The sequence below is a fragment of the Varanus komodoensis genome, unplaced genomic scaffold (assembly GCF_004798865.1).
Source record: "Varanus komodoensis strain SLA01 unplaced genomic scaffold, ASM479886v1 scaffold15, whole genome shotgun sequence".
Classification (NCBI taxonomy): domain Eukaryota; kingdom Metazoa; phylum Chordata; class Lepidosauria; order Squamata; family Varanidae; genus Varanus; species Varanus komodoensis.
This window is the reverse complement of record NW_025335440.1, coordinates 27,060,781-27,075,308: the sequence shown is the minus strand read 5'-3', so window position 1 is coordinate 27,075,308 and position 14,528 is coordinate 27,060,781. Positions and strand designations below refer to the sequence as shown.

At 43.2% G+C, this 14,528-nt stretch overlaps 1 long non-coding RNA gene across 1 annotated transcript in view; it reads right to left on the bottom strand.

Annotated features, from left to right (window-relative positions):
* Positions 1 to 827: 827 nt before the first annotated feature.
* LOC123020889 overlaps positions 828 to 14,528 on the bottom strand; it is a 28,704-nt gene continuing 15,003 nt past the window's right edge. Inside the window, exon 3 of the long non-coding RNA XR_006414210.1 lies at positions 828 to 1,136. This is a non-coding gene — a long non-coding RNA (uncharacterized LOC123020889). The remainder of the gene's footprint in view (positions 1,137 to 14,528) is intronic.

The following is a 14,528-nucleotide window of genomic DNA, read 5'->3' as shown; positions in this document are numbered from 1 at the left end:
CTGTGTTCATGCCTGCCTTCCAGCCTGTCTCAGATGCCTTCTGTTGCGCTCACCTATCACACGCTGGATGCAGGCAGTAAGCCCTGGAGCGACTAGGTCATAAAAACAGTCAAAATCTTGAGTCAAGTCGAGCTGAGTCGAGTCACTCACTTGCTCTCAAGTCAAGTCCGAGTCGAATGTACTTGAGCCAGACTTGGGAGCGAGTTGCTCAACTCCAGTCCCCAACATTGGAAAGTAGGGATTGGATTCAGCCTTGCTGAACTGTGTTTGAATATTAGTGGCAGTGTCCAAAAGTTGATTGTGTAATTAGCTACAGATTGCACTCTATGAGCAACTTCCAGGGAACCGGGCAAGCCACAGCCACCCGCAGGGGAAGAAATTTAAGTGCAGCTGCAGGCCCAGAGAGAAAGAGACAGACTTCTAGCAAAGTGAGAACTGCACGAGTGCATTAGGCAGAGTGGTGGAGCTCTGGTGGGAGAGAGAGAATTCGGGCCCTAGACGGGGTTTTGAAGGGCTGACTCTGCCCTTATTAAGAAGCCACCATTGCAGGACCTAATGACTGATTCAGGTTTGTTTGTACAGAGACATGGTGTTCAAAACATACGTGGATGTAAGTGAAAAACTATTGCCCTCCTCCGATTAATTACAAATTAATGACATTTTCTTTCCCTATAATATGCCACAATCCATGCAATTACAGTTAAACCTATTAATGCTGCAGCTACTTAAAAAGAAACAAGATTTGTAGTTGTTGTACTGCTGTTTTTAATTAGTATATTCAAAGTATCTCAGGATCATGCAAAATTATTTTATTCATGCTGCCAGTTATCAAAGTTACCAAGTTATCAAAATATAAATATAACTCTCAAGTAAACTGAAATGTTGCTTCACATATTTCACTATGTTAGGAATATGTTGACAGAGATAAGGGCTGGGCTCATGTGACACCACAATCTCTTGTGAGTGACAAGCCATTGTAGGTTATGTTGTGCAAACCCAGACTGTTTTCCACAGGGCGACTTGTCTGAGCAACAAGCCATGCTGGCTACTTATAGATTGTTCTAGTGGTTGTTGTTGTTGGGCATTTCCAAGGAGCCATTGATGGCTGTCGAATCAGAGATTTCTTCTTGCAATATCTGAAAAAAAGGAAAAATAGTTAAGGTACAGAAATGTCATGTTGAGAGCAAAAGAGCTCACGATTACAGCAGCAGAAGGGAAGATAAGTGAGTCCTGCCGTGGTGTCCCTGGAAATACCTACAAGAGGATCAAGGGTGAAGGAGCAGGTGAAAAGGAGTGAACAACCCATGGCAAACCCAGTCAGGGTGGGTTGTTGTGTTATACCAACTGATATAGCCTGGCCTCCTAAGATAAGTGAACATAAATGCCCTCTTTTGCCAGTGTTCCATTCAATATTTTTCAGGAGTGTATCCCTCCAACCTTCTGGTGAGCCACTTCAGGGTTTGTAGGTGATTTCATGGAAGAAGAGATGATGGGAATCTTAAATCAGCTAAAGGCCCATCCAAACTACTCGAAATTAATTTCATTTAGATCAGTGAGGATTTACTCCCAGGAAACCGAGTGTAGGATTGTAGCCTAAGCTAATATATCACAGAGTGTCATCCTATGGACTAGACACCCAAATAAGGAAGTTCCTGAGATCAGAAGTCTCCATCCATCCTATGCCCTTCTAGCACACTTGGAGAAGTGAAAGAGGCATTTTCAGTCTGTCCATTCTTCAGTGAAGCATTTTCTGTTAGCCTGGCCTCCAAGCCCATGTAACTCGCATGCTGCACTGCGTTAGGTATGGAGGCTGGTCCATGGCTGTTCCCACTGGCCTTCATCCAACGCCTCCATTTCTGGCCTTTCCAAGGTCCAAGTCCCCACTATGGGAGCAGGAGCCCCTTTGGGCTTGGAGGACCTGGGGAGGGTTAGGGCTTACACTGAACTCTGAGGTAAAGACTATGTTCTCTGGCTCCTCAGATGCTTTCTGGAGACCACAGGATTGCTCTCATTGAAATGATTTCTTTGATTTAAATCCCACCTGTCAACTGAAGAAATTATGCTCAAGGCAGCTAACAATAATAAGAACTAAAGCATAAACATAATGTAAAACCTTCAAACAATAATAAAATAAACAGTAAAAGAATAACTGCAGCACCAAACTCAGCAGACCGGCTTATTTGCCAAAGGCCTGCACTTTGAGTGAGCCTGCAATCCTCTCCCCCTTACTTAGAAGTAAGTTCCACGTCCAGAAACATGCTGTTAGTTTCCCTTACCGCCTACCAGCACTTCAATCTTAGTGCAGGCTTATAAGCTGAGGTGGTGTGTAATGTATTGTTCAGAAAATAATGTTTTCTATATTTGGCAGTAATAAAGAAGCCTGCCCTTACATTGAATGTGTAGAAACATAAAAATGCCATGTTGCATCAGAGCAAAGGTCCATCTAGTCCAGCAACTTGTTTATACAATGGTCATGCAGTGAAATAGTGGCAGTTTTATTGATTCCTTCCCTAATTGTGCCTAACATGGAATTTGCCTTTTCACAGAAGCCACATCCTGGGTTGACATTTTCACTGTGCTGTCCACCATACCATTAGTTCCATTCCTTTGGATATCTAAGCAAAGTGAAGATGTTTTACCCCAATATCTGTCATTTTATACTTGCTTACATTGAGCTACATTTGTCATTTCTATGCCCATTCTCCCACTTTGGAGAGGTCCTTTCTGAGCTCTTGGCACCATCTGCAAACTTGGCCATCTCTTTGTTCATTCCTAATTCTGGATAACATTCAAACAAATGGAAAAGCACTGGTCACAATACAGATCCCTATGGGATCCCACCTTTTGCATCCATCCATTAGGAGAAATTACCATTTACCCCTTTTTTCTTGCATTGTTTTCTGTCTCTTGTGTGTTACATGGAGAGAAAAGCCAAAGGATGAATTGCAGGCTGGGCAAGTAAGCTTCCCTACCAATATTGATCACTTCCAAGGCTTAATAGTCCAGTAATGATAGTCCTACCATTAGGCAAAGTAAGATGGCTGCCTCAGACAGCTGATTTGGGGTGTCATGAAAGGCTGGCCCCTTCTAGTTCCATTTTCCCTAGCCTTCCTAGATATACTCTCCCAAGACATGTAAGGCTGGGAAAGAAGATGGAGGGTGAAGATGCAGAGTCCTGAGCACATGGATAGTATTTGTTTTGTCAATAATATAGGCAAGTTGGGCTTTGTTAGCCTTATCTTGTGATTTGGGAAATCCATCAAACCCCTGCTTTTTGGAATGGCAGCTTCCCTTTACTCCTTCTCTAACCTGAGACATTCTAGATGTGTGGGAGTACAATTCCAGGGTTGAGTGGGGATGATGGGAGTTTCAGCCCAATACATCTGGGGGCTATGAAATGGAGAAGGCAGTTCTAACAAATGATCATATTACTGACATTTGCTCAGATTAAATCACACTAAATATACTGGCAATGGAGAAGATTTAAAATATCGGGCTGGAGGATGTCTGGGGCAAGACTGCCATGGTAACTGAGATGAAAGGAGTTGTTCATTTTGCTTTTCATCTAATGGAGAAGATCTTATTCTTTAATCAAGAATGCTCTGAAGAAAAGCAGCAGGAGATAGTGACTTGCTATGTCTGAGATAACATGTTTATTTTAATATAAGCTACCCTGGGAACACTACAGTGCAGAAGATGCCATAATAAATAAATCACATGTTGAGCACTGTAGAATAAGTCAAAATAGAGATGCTGTCATTTTGCTGGTATTCACCAGCACACACATCTAAAACTCGCATATACTCAGGAAGGTCTGAACTGAGTTTTTTATCTTCACATGATCGAAAGAGCCATGCAATCTGTTGGCACAACAGGGTTGGACCACAAATAGAAAGATACAAAAGCCTGTAATTAATCAATGCCTGTAATTTTTTATTTATTACATATAGGAACTTTGAGGTCAGGAGGCTGAATATTCACACGTGTCTGACAATTGCCCTTTTTTATCATAGTTGTATCTATGTATTCTCTTACATTAGGACCTGCTTGCCTTACTTTAAAAAAGGAGAAAGGCATAGTTGGCAGCTATTTGCATAATCATATTGGAGGATGTGAGACTTCACCTGGTTACATGGTGAATAAGTGAATCCACTTTGAAAACATATATTCTGTTATGAGAATCTGTGTATGGATCTCAACCACATACAACCATATTCTTTCTGCTTTCCTCTTGAAACCTGATTGACCCCTTCTGGCCACATCCCAAGCTCTGTGTATTCAGTCTGTAGACGTTTTATTGTTGGGCTGCTTCAGTATCTGGCTTAGGCTATTAGAGTCAGATTAATTAACTGCACTTGCATTCCATTCTTCTTCCTTGAAAATAACACTTCAAACACATATTAGTAAGGTGATATTGCTGCCTTTATCAGCACCATCAATTTATTATTTTTCTGCTACCTTGTAAGCCTTCTCTGGGGAAACACAATTGACATTGTTTCATAAGACAATTCATTATCTTGTTCTGTATGCAAGTGATTGAAATCTTTAAGAACTGTTGACTTTTTCATGCCTAATGCAATGAACAGGGATGTGCATTACCCACAGTTTTTCAAAGACAGTGAACAGGATATGGATATAAAGGAAAGAAAAACAGAACATTTTTGCACTTACAGTCAAAATACCATCCACCTCTACAAGCCTGCTGTAGTCATCAAGTCAGACAAGACTTTTATTGTTTCTCTCTACCAAGAAGAAAACAGAAATGAAAACACTGACCCCAAAACATTGCAGTGCCACCTGGTGTCTAATTATATTGGTTCACATGACTTGACAAGCCACAGTGGTTTCTTGTGCAGGACGGTCTGTTCCATCATTCAAACTCTGACACGGTATTTGGCATGGGGCATTTGGTTTTTAGAAACTACAATGAGAAACAATGGTCAGTTCTATGGTTTCCATGTTCCACCATGGTGTCTCTGGTCATCCAAACCCAGCCTCATGGTTCCCATGGTCCTGGTATGCAACAAGGAAAGTTGCATGGAAAGAGTGGTGGCTGTAGGACCTGCTCCAGCATGCTATTGAATTTCAGATGCAGTGAATGATGGAATATGTGCCAACAGCAGGAGGACTAAGTGAGGAGGGTTGAAACCATGCTAATGTAGAAACCATTTGATCATCTGCAGGGACATCCAGACAAAAAACAGCAGAACTGTGGAAACCAGGCAGGTTGCTTGTCATGACGGGTGAATCCAGCCACCATCTATGCAAGTTCATGGCTCAACATTGTTTTAAGTACAGAAAAATGCAAGGTGAGCCCTACCAGAGCAGAACCTGCTTCATCCAGCATCCCATTTCTGACAGTGGCCAACCACATTCTTCCATGAATAATGGAAGAATATGGTTGATCACTCTGAGAAATTGGAAGCGCACCAGTAGAGTATGAAGTCAAACAGCCATACCCTACCATTGCTTCTAAGCAACGGGGATTAAAACAGCTGCATAAAAATATGCATAACATAGATCAACTGGATAGAAAAACATTTTTCTTAAACTAGAAGCACCCTGAGGTCATCTGATGAAGTTGAATAATAGGAGATTAAATACAGATTTTTTTTAAAAAAATGTGCCAAGCACACAATGGAATTTGCTAATACAAACACAAATTAAACAATGGAATTGTTTAATACATGATGTAGTGATGGCCAGAAATGTGGACATTTTAAAAAGTGGATTATACAAATCCATGGAAAATGATGCTATCAATGGGGAATGGTCATTATGGCTATATATTACTTCCAGTATCAGGGTAAGTATGCCTACACAAAAGGAAAATAGCACCTTGGGTAGCTCCTAGAGGGTCCTGGTGGCTCGGTTTCCCTCTTACTACAAAAGGAGGCTGACTCAGAAGAGAACTAAAGCCAACTGAAGTGGCTTGGCTAAAATATGGCTAGGTTCCCCTATCCTGGAAAAGCTGAGTGATATTCTCCCCTGATATTCTAGCCTGGGCTTCTGTGACAGGAGGAGGACAGAGGTTCTGACAGGAATGCATCACTGAGACAAAGAAGAATGCCAAGACTGAATCCTCTTGCTGGGAGGGCCTTTAATAAGACGTTGATTGTTCGACTCCAAAGGAAGTACTTGATCTCTTGTACACATCGGAGTCCTCAAGCGCACACTGGAAGGTCCAAGCACTTATGTCACAGTGGCGGGCCATTGTGGGAACACAATGCTGGGTGGATTGGATGAGCCTTTGGGCTGAGCCAAGACAGATCATCTTCTGCTTCTGAAGCTGGGATGTTTGCACTGTAAGTGCTTTCCCTGTCATGCTGGACAATATGCTAGATGGGGTGCAACTGTTTGCCAAGAGTACCACAGTCCTGTGCTCAATGTGCTCAGTGCAAGGCTTTGCATTTCCTAAGATGATGAAAAGAACGGCTTGTAGGCAAGCAGTGTGATCTGTCAAAGCAAAAGAATAATAATGTATGTTTGCCGCAGAAAACATCATTTTAAAATGCCTGCACTCATCCTGTGAGTGTTAGTGCTTTCCTGGCGCTGTAGCTGATGGGAGAAAGAAGTGTGGAGCAATTTTTATCTCTGGCAGAAAGCTTTCAACATCAGTAATCACAAAATGCTGTTGTCCAAAATTGTAACAACTTGACTTTGCCACCCTGCCTTATCCTGGCTCCACAAGCATCCATCTGCCTTGCTGGGGGGTGGGGGGGTGGGGGGGAAGTTAGCAAGCAACAGCAGAAGATGAAACTCCTGGTCGGTGAGTTGTTATTTTTTCCTCCCTGCCTCTGCTGTCCTTCAGTCTGGCTGCACCAATCTGATGAGACAGCTATAAGCTGATAGCTTTTAGATGCAGGACGAATGGCTCCTCAATTAATTCAGAGCGTTGGATCTCTTTAGATACCATCCACCCTCTGACAGATCTTGCTTTCTGTCATCACAGAAAACGGTGCCTCTGTAATCCTCCAAGACAAGCACTCTGCAGAGATTTTCCAACATCAGGCTGCTTGATAGCTCACACAAGAGCCCGCAGCAGAATTAAGGGGAGAGGCTCCATGTACAAAAAACAAACTTCGATCTGTATCATAAGGATAGAGGCTAATGTTAATACGGCATGCTAATTTGAACCAATTGGCCACAAGCGGGTGGAATTTACAGCATGGAAGAGCATTGTGTGTCCCTCCTGATGTGTCGGTGTATAATTCCCACCAGCTCCTTCCAGCATAGCCAATGATGAAGGAAAATGAGAGTTGGAGGCCAAAACATACAGAGGCTAAACTAGGGCCAGCATCTGCATCGGTAGCCTTGGGAAGCTACCCGGGAGCACCAGCAGAAATGCCTCCTTTAGCCCACTGACCTGTTCCCAGCCAGGTGCCTATCTGATACCTGGGCTGAGGAAAACACTGGCTCTGTTAAATTCCCCGCAGCGCCTCAAAGCACCGAAAGAAGCACTGCCACGGGGCACTCTGGGAACTGAGCAGGACAAGCAGTTTCCCAGACTGTACTCTGCTGCCACGTAGGTCCATGGCTGTGCGGGGGGTGGGGGGATATTGGGCTAAAGAGGTGCTCTGCACACACAAGGCTTGTCATTATTTTCTGCCTGCTGCTTGGTTATTTCTGGGATCTCTAACACGATGCCATCAGTGCCAGCATGCCTACAGCCACCTCTTGTGACTCTCTAACCCTCCTATTTTTTTAAATGCTCCAAGTATATAAAATAATAATCATTTAGGAGGCTGGGTTTCTGCAAGCAAATCTCAGCTTTAGGTTCATGGGCACATTACTTTTCTTTTACTCGTACCAGTTTGGCTTCTGGGAAGTAAGTGAGTGATCATGTCCACCAAGGCAGCCATCTGATGAATAAGCAAGTCCACCCGCATGTAAGTCTCCGTGGACGGGTGCCATGTTAGACTGTTAACCTGTTGCTTTGAAATTAAAGAAATATCCTTCAGATACATTAAAGCGATGGTGGGCAACATGTGGCTTTACTTTAAAGTATAAGCCCCTTCATCTCTTCCCACTAGCCATGCTGGCTAGAATGGATCCAACTGTAGGCCTAAACATCAGGACGGTCAGCATATGCTCACCTCAGCATCACAGTGGGAACTTTTAATATAGCTATCATTGCATCTAATTGTGCATATAGCACCAGATACATATCTCCATTTGCATGCATCTACATCTAGCCTGTTCAGCAGTTTACGGGTAATTACTGCACTGTGGATGGGGACTGCTGCCACATCAGCAAAGCACAGAGGCCTCCCTTGCTCCATGGGACAGCAGTGGTTCAGCATCAAGAAATCTGGATCAAAGCCCCTGACTTTGCTTTTTGTTCACCTGTTGTGAAAAGCTGGTCTCTCTCTGTCACCTTTACATCTTGGCAAAGCCTGCATGATGCTCAGTTCTCTTTCTTCATGGAGGATTTTTACAGTGAGTTGGGAAATAGCAAAACCATGAACAGAAGCCACGTGCTTTTTAAAATATGTGGCACCAAACTGTCAAAATCCACTGTGAATGATTCACTTGTATGTTGATGATATTTGTTAACATTCGAGCATTTGTATTTAGCTGACAGTGTGCCTGGAGCCTCATTTTTCCCTGGAGGTAGTGTCATGAATCTAATTTACAGATGGCCTTTATAATTATTTTGTAACAGATACACTTTGCCATGGAACACTCATTACCATTGAGATAAACACAACTAAATTCCACTGGGGTTTGTTTTTGTTTTTTTCTAAAGGGGAAAACAAAATTGGGGAGAATGTGAGAAAGAGTATATATATTGGAGAGTTCATTTACACACGTGTTGCACCACAGTTTGACTGTTTATTAAAAGGGCTCTCCATTTCTGAATATCTGCCAATGTTTGAAAGAATGTGTAGATAAGAAAAATGATTGTCTCTTAGTTAAAGTTATAAACCCCAAGAGGATGGGATGAATTCTAAGACCCTTCTGAAAATCAGTGTGACACAATCACATGTGATCCCCGACTTTACCAGGTCATTCCAAAAGTCCATTGGATTAACGTGCAACGCCACGCATATTTAGGCCGAAAAAGTCCTACAGCTCCAAGGCCTACAACAACTGCAGTGTTGGCTGGGGAATGCTGGGACCCAGAGGATTTCTTCATGTCTAAACATGCACAGGATTGCACCCTTACATGGCTAGAAACTGCCCCAGTGTTTAAAACTGGATTTTTTTCAACTCTCAGCCATTTCAGCCTGAGAGTTTCTAAGGGAGAGGACAGACAGCAGTGCCCATTCTATCTGGTCATGTGGGACCAACTGCCATTTCATCTCCCAGAACTGTCTCCTCAGCAGCCATCCCAAATGGTCATTACCCCTCCTCCTAGTACTGAATTCCAGTGTTGCGTGCCAAAGGGTTATAGCTGAAACAGAATCACTGAACAACAAAAGGGGGGTGTGACTGTTTTTGGGAAGAGGCCAACATTTTCAGAAGTGCAAAGGAAATGTTAAGATAAGCCTAAGGGGACCAAGCCCTTTAAAAAGCAGTCCAGTGAGGGAAGAATAGGTTCAGTAATCCTGGAATGGCAAGTGTCCCTTGCAGACAAACAATGGGAAAGAGTGGGAATGGGAATGTCCAATTTAGAGAGGATGCCCACCTGGAATCCACTGCAAGGACCCTTCTATTGCACAAGGTAAAGACACAGAGCAAGATTTTGTTTCAGATCCTACTTTTAAGATCGGTAATGCAACTTTATCAATAGGTACCTGAGTTTTTTTGCTTTCCTTTTCCTTGTCGATCTATTTTTTTCTTTTGTATCATATCTATTAGAATATGAGCTTGAGAGCAATAGTAGTTATGGTGGCCTATTCCCACAAGGTTGATCCATACAAACTGAAGTGGACAAGAATTATTGGCACTGCTTCCCTGGCTAAATATGCACAGCATTGCATTTTAATTCAATTGACATTTTCCATTGACATAGTACAATTTGGGATCAAGCTCTAAATTAAGTGATCACACAAAATTGATTTCCAAAGATGCTTTAGAATTCAATGCATTCTTTTGGTGTTTGTCATTTTAACAATGAGATTGTTTTTCATTTTTAAATGTTCATTCAAAACCTGGCAGTTGTTCAGAAATGGAAGTTCTTCCACTATCCAAAATATATGTAGATGAACTTTCCAATGTAACCATCCTTTCTCACACTTTCAAAATTTTTCCCGAAGAAAACAAATGCCAGGACCATTAAGAATCATATGCTGTCAAGTTCCTGGGACCAGAGGGAAGTTTGGGCCTGGAGCAGCAAATGCCACAATGCTGATGCTAGGATCAGCATTCTGCAATGGGGGGCAACCACCAAGAAGGCCTCTTCATTGTTGCCATCTTCCAAACTTTCCTCAGAGAAGGCCCTTGGATAATAATTGTATTGTACTGGCAAATCTGGAGTGGGAGAAGCACTCTGTGAGGTATTGCAGTCCCAAGCCATGTAAGGTTTGATGAGTCAAAATCAGCATGTTGAATTCCACCATCTGACTGGGATGGTGTAATGGGGTGTCCCGCAACAGCAGGGGGTTGGACTCACTGCTCTTCATGGCCCCTTCTGCCTCTACTATTCTATGATTCTATGAATTAGGCTCAGAAAAATCCAGGCAGCCATTGCAAGTGGCCCAGGATCAGGTTACACAGCCCTGCTGTCCTTCTGGCTGCCACATATTACACAAGCTGCAACTTTTAACCATCTTCAAGGGAAGGCCAATGCAGACCACATTGTGGTCATCTACTTGAGAGCTTACCAGAGCACTGTCTACTGAAAGCAAGGTTAATTTCCCCAGTGGGGCATAGCTGAGCCACCAAGCAAAGCTGGTGGAAGGCACCTATGCCACTGAGACCACTGAGCCTGAAGTAATACTGAAGGCTCAGGAGAACCTGTTTCTCTTGCTGCCAGAAGTTTCTGGAAAGTGGATGAGGTTAGGGAATAGGATTGGGATTCACATTATTTGGGGCAGGAGTCTGTTCTGACTGCACCACATTCAGGTGGGCAGTTCCTGGTGTGATAACAGCTGGCATCTACTTTGGGGGAAAGGTAATCATAAGAAGGGGAGGAGGACACTTGACTGCCTCTGGTCCCCTCTAGCCCAGGGCATGTGAAGTATGGAGTTGGTGGTCCCCTTTAATTGCAGGGAGATTTGGTAATGTTACATGAAAGGAAAGGGCAGTGGTGTCGGCTATGTTCCGGATTCACAGCCCTTTCAAGGGAGGTGGGGCAGCAGTTCTAAAATAGAATTTTAAGAGAAAATCGCCATTTCTGCGCTCTGCCAAGATACTGGTTCTTGAATTTACTTTGTTTCTGATACTGGGGAGCAGAGAAAGGCTAAAGCTTCTATTGCTTTATTATACAGTAGATTGCTTTGTCCAAAGATTTCCTGAGCTCAGAGGTGCTCTCAGAAATGTTGGTTTTAGCTAAATTTCATCACATGCTATTCAACCTGCACATAGAAAGCTAGTTCATAAGGGAAAGGTTTAAGGAAAAGGCCTTCTTCCTGAGATGCTGCATTTCCACAGGCACAACATGTTTTTGTTTCTCCACCGCTCCTCCTCCTCTCTTCTTCTTCCTCTTTTTCTCCTTTCAACAGTGGGAGAACAGTGGCTTTACAATGAACTTCTTTCTTTGTTGTATGGTTGTACAGGAGGGTTGTATGACATGCTTCTTCTAAGCAGATACATAGCAAGTTGTGTAGGGAAATGAAGAGCTTGCGGGTGGTTGTTGAGCCTTACGTGGCTGTGACCCTGTGTGGCTTTATGCCGGAGGTGAGGGATTCAGTCCTGTGGCTAAAATCCGACCTTCCTGGTCCCTTTTCCTGTGACTACCAGTCATCTGAAGCTTTGCCATCTTTTGCATGCTTTCTACCCCTTCCAAACAGTTAAAATACCTCTCCTAAGTTTATGTTACTGGCAATAAGAGCACCAGAATGAAGCCCCTAAGAGAATCTCTGAAATGAAACTCAATGCTCAGGTTGAAAGGGTTTATCCTGTTTTATGCTAAAAAAAACAAAAAGCAAGGCCCCGTACAAACTTCCTCACAGTGGCTTATAGTCTTGCAACAGACATTCTGTCTCTTTCAGAGAAACAGGCAGAAACATCTGTGTGCAGAATGGCAGTTCCTGGGCCACACACAAAAACAAATGCTGGGGGAAATGGGGATAAGTACACAGGAAAGGAAAGGGCACAGCAAATGGTGAATTGGAAAGCTCAGGGCTGTAAAACAATCAATCTTGAAAAGGCCCTCTGGGAAGGAAAAGCTGCTGAGTGGCTGTGCTGACATCAAATGCACTCAAGAGAAATTTAATACTAGAAAGAGAGATAAGACATGTGAATGTATTGGAGAAGGAAGAAATGCAAACAAAATAACTGCTCCCACAAACCAAAGGAAACACAGGATAAAGCAATCTTTCCCTACTTATCTCTAGTTTTAAAAAAGTGTCGGAGTTATGCAATGGGGGAAATCTGTTCCTTGCTCTCAGCTGTGGAAAGTGTCTTCTTGCCAAGGTCTTTTACATACAAAACAAGAACAACAGTGCCAGAAAGGTTGCCTTGAATTCTGCACTCATTTAAAGGAGATGGAGAGAGATCTGTCCGAACTGCAAGTAACTGATATAAGTGATACATTAGCAATCTCTAGTCTCTTTACAGGGAGGGCAGACATCAGCTGCAGCACGGTTAAGGAAGGAAGACCACTCACAACAGCCATGTGGGCAAGAACACTTTCAAAACAGGGTGTCATGATCACGGGAAATCCTTGCCACATTATAAATTATGTGAACCTGAAGGATTACAACAGACTTTCATGTTCTGTTGTTGAATTGCATCGCACCCACATGTGTCAAAAGAAAGGAAAAGGGTGCTTCTTGCTACACTAACTCTTTCATTAGCGAGAAAGGCTCTGAGCCAGAGAAAGTTGGGCAGCCCAGAGGTCCCACTGTGAACAGAGACCTAAGCACATGATTAAGCACAGCAGTTCTATCAGGATTGATGAGAAGAGCTTGTGCCGCCCTTCTACTTGGTTCAGCAGAGCTGAAATGGAAAATATGAATCCATTCTCATATTAGGAAGGGGTCAGACAATCTAGAGAGAAGATGGAGAGTGACAAAAAGGACCAAAGTAGATCTTAAGTGCAACAGAATGTTGTGGTGCATTCAAGATTCCCTCACCTCTCTGTTTCTCTGTTTTCTCCAAGCCCAACAGTCAGCCGTTTGTGGTCTGTTGGCACAATCAGCTAGTTACACACTGGGCTGTTTTGGGGTTCCCTCCTCTCCTACGGTTTTTGTTCTAAAATGATTTCCTTCTGCAATCCTTGCTGACACTTCATTCTTGTTCATGGGTGGTATTCTTTTGGCTACATAAGCAGGAGCACTGATGGCCAGACACCCAAAATAGAGGGAAATAAAGTTATTTATTTATTTATTTATTTATTTATTTCCCTTCTATCCACTAAAGAATGACACCCAAGGTGGTCAAGAACTAAAAAAATAAAATCCAAATTCAAACAACATCTTCCTTTACACATACCATGAAAATGCATTAAAGACACAACGAAGACACAAAGAAGAGAGAGATAAGCAGCACTGGCCAAGTTTTAAAAGAAACCTCAGCAGCAGCCCAGCTATCTGCTAAAGGCCTGCCTAAGTAAGATATACTTGCCTCCCAGCTGAAGGACAAGAGAGAGAGAGGATCAGGCCAGCCTCCCTTGAGAAGGGAGTCCAAGAGCCCAGCGAGCAGCCCCTGGATGGGCTCACACTCATGTCCTTGCTAAATGAGCTTCTGGTGGACCAAGAGAAGGGCCCTCCCCAAAGATTTTAATACCCGTGCAGGGCTATGTGGGAAAAGGCAGCAAGCGTACTTGCTCCACTTCACTGCTTCGGGCTCTAGCTCTCTACTGTGGGAATCCAAAATGCCCCATGAACGTGGGCACATTGCCCGTTCATGGCTCTAGTTTTCTAAAGTATCGTTTTTTAAAAAAAATCTTGGGTAGCAAACAGAGGGATGCCACTAGAAGTATTATTGTGGGATTCACAAACTTATAAACATGTCCTTTTTCAACGGAATATCATTTTTATGGCTCGGAATAATGAGGAGGACAGAAATGTTTAGTGATTTTAAGTGCTGACGCTTAGTGATTTCTGAGTATGTGCTGTTCCTTGTGGAGTGACATCTCGGTCCATTTTTGCATTTATGAATGAGAGGCAAGCACCTATATCAGATCCTTTTGGGGATGTGCTGAGAAGTATCACTCACAGATTCAACAGGCCCCACAACTTGGGGTCCTCCAGATATTTTGGACTAGAACTCCCATCAATTCCGGACAAGCATGGTCAGAGAAGCTGCATTTGTAGCTGAAAGAACCTGAAATGCACCTGGTTGGGGAAGGATTCTCCCGAACCTCAAAGCTTGAAATATCACTTCTTTTGTGATATCACACCACATGGTGTTGGTGGCATAAGGTGATGGGTCTGAAATAACAACACAACCACTTCCCCAACAGGGAGGTAGAAAAA